The sequence below is a fragment of the Labrus mixtus genome, chromosome 24, assembly GCF_963584025.1.
Source record: "Labrus mixtus chromosome 24, fLabMix1.1, whole genome shotgun sequence".
Classification (NCBI taxonomy): domain Eukaryota; kingdom Metazoa; phylum Chordata; class Actinopteri; order Labriformes; family Labridae; genus Labrus; species Labrus mixtus.
The window spans coordinates 13,747,867-13,750,366 of record NC_083635.1 but is presented as its reverse complement, the minus strand read 5'-3'; positions in this window follow the sequence as shown (position 1 = coordinate 13,750,366).

Below are 2,500 nucleotides of genomic sequence, written 5' to 3'. Positions count from 1 at the left end.
GCAGCTCTTCTTCAAACGGGGAAATATACAAAGCAAACCTGCAAACAGAACATCAGGAGACACGGTTTGATTCCCCTCACCTGAAAGATTTCAAACATGAGGTTCAAATAAGACGTCAACAGACCAAACATGGTCTGACGTTCAGACTGACTCACCTGTAACCAGGATGAGGAGGACGTTCAGCGTGATGGAGATGTACATGATCAACTCGTTCAGACTCAAACTCCAGGCGTGCGTCTGTGGTTGGTGACCGTCCAGGGGCGGAGGGGGCGGAGCTTTAGGATCATCTGAAATTAAAATGAAGTGAAAGATGAACAAAGAGACTGAAGATCTGATCTCATGGCGGCTAATGGGTGCTTAGCTTAGCTTAGCATAAACACTGGAAACAAAGGGAAACAGCTAGCCGTTTACCTGTGATATAATTTGATGTCCAGATTAAACATCTCATTAACGACTGTCAGCTGTTTATACAGCTGAGACAGCTGATAGGCTCCTCGTTCACACAGCTGTTTGTCCTGTTACCATGGTGATATTTTCTGCCTGTTTCTCTGCAGGTACAGTAGAACACCTCAATCACCCGTAAACAGACGACCTGTTGATTTCATTCTTTACTTGATTTATACCACTTGAACAAAAATGTCACTCAGTGAGCTTTAGAGGCACACTGCAGGCTTTATGCTATGCTAAGCTAAGCTAAGCTAGCTGTAGGTGTCTAATGAGGACATGAAGAACAAGAGCTGCATTGTCTTTCTATGATGGCGCTCTATTATCATTTAAAGATGACGAGTCTCTGAAGGGGACCCGGTTCAGGATCAGGATGTGGTTTAACAGCAGCCCGAGAGGAGAAGAAGAAGTCATGTGGTCATGTGGTCATGTGGTGGCTCACTGAGTTCCTTCTCTTAAATTTTAAATTCTGCAGAACAGAGAACAGATGAGGCCGAGCAGCTCATCCAATGACGAGGAGTCAGGAAGTGAGCCAGTCCCTATCTGTCTCTCTGATATCATTTCCTGTTTGTGTCATTTTATTAGAAATATGACCACACGGTGACTTTTCCATTTAAGCCCCATGTCCACCAATGGGTCGCTCCGGTTCAGGACGCCTTTATTGGCGTCTCCAGTGTCAGACGTTGGGAAGGGTACCAACATAACCGATCTGTACCGTCCTACTTATCGCTACCCTTACCCTAAAGGGGCGGAGCTAGACACAGTGCAGGTATTACAAACTGTTGCTTGTATATAAAGGGACTGGAACACGCTGTGTCATTCTGTTTCTGATCTGCAGCGAGAGAGAGAGAGACTCTGACCTTCTCGTCCGGACATTTCCTCCTTGTGTGGTCGCTTTAGGAGAACGTGGATGTACAGAGACACTAAACAGTTTTTCTTAAAGTTCAAACTCTTCTGGTATGAGACGAGGTCTCTGAAGACAGTTTAAAATCACAAGTTAGAAACCAGAGGGTCTTACCTGGGACCAGGTGGAAAGTGTCCACAAACACTGCATCACTACTCTGCTGCTTTGCACAGAAATATCTCCTGTAGTCATCAGCTGTGATGTTTGTAATCAGCAGTCTGTTTCCTGTCATGGCCATGTATTTATTCTTCAAAGCAGATATGTAGTAGACGTTCATGTTGGGTCTCAGTGTGCGGCTGATGCAGCTCCTGAACCCGCTGTGGACCTCCATGTACCAGAAGCAGTCCTGGTTTGTGAAGGAGCAGTTTAAAGTGATGTTCTGACCCAGATCCACTCTGGTCTCAGACCCGGTCTCAGTCCTGGTCTCAGACCCGGTCTCAGTCTGGCCCCGGAGCAGACTCACTGAGAGGAGGAGGATGAGGAAGCGCTCCATGTTCAGGTCTGAGGCTGCTGCTTTCTGAACACTCACTATAAGAACCTCTCACTTCCTGTTTCAGAGTGATTGTTGCCTGTAATCTAAACCACAAACAGCTTCTGAAGACGCTCTAAAAGCAGGAAGTGAAATCTGTTCAACCTCCTCCTGCCCGAGGTCAGGAAGCTGAGGGGACGCCACTGAGGTCACAAATCAGACTCAAAGAAGAAAGAGGTTCAGATTTATAAAGTATGTTTAACACTCACACACTCACACACCTGTCACCTTCAGCGCCCCCCCACAGGACACTGCTTTCACTCCCACTCAGTAAAAACAAAGTTTGACTTTCATTTAAAATAATTTAATAAAGTTTAAAACATGACGTTTAAAAAGCTGCAGGAAATGATAAAGACCACTTTGTTCATGATTCAGAGCTGCTCTCTCTCTCTCCCCCTCCCTCTCTCTCTGTCTCTCTCTCTCCTCCCCCTGTCTCTCTCTCTCTTTCTCTCTCCCCCCCTCTCTCTCTCTCTGTCTCTCTCTCTCTCCTCCCCCTGTCTCTCTCTCTCTCTCTCTCTCCTCCCCCTCTCTCTCCCCCTCCCTCTCTCCCTGTCTCTCTCTCCTCCCTCCCTCTCTCTCCCTCCCCTGTCTCTCTCTCTCTCCTCCCCCTGTCTCTCTCTCTC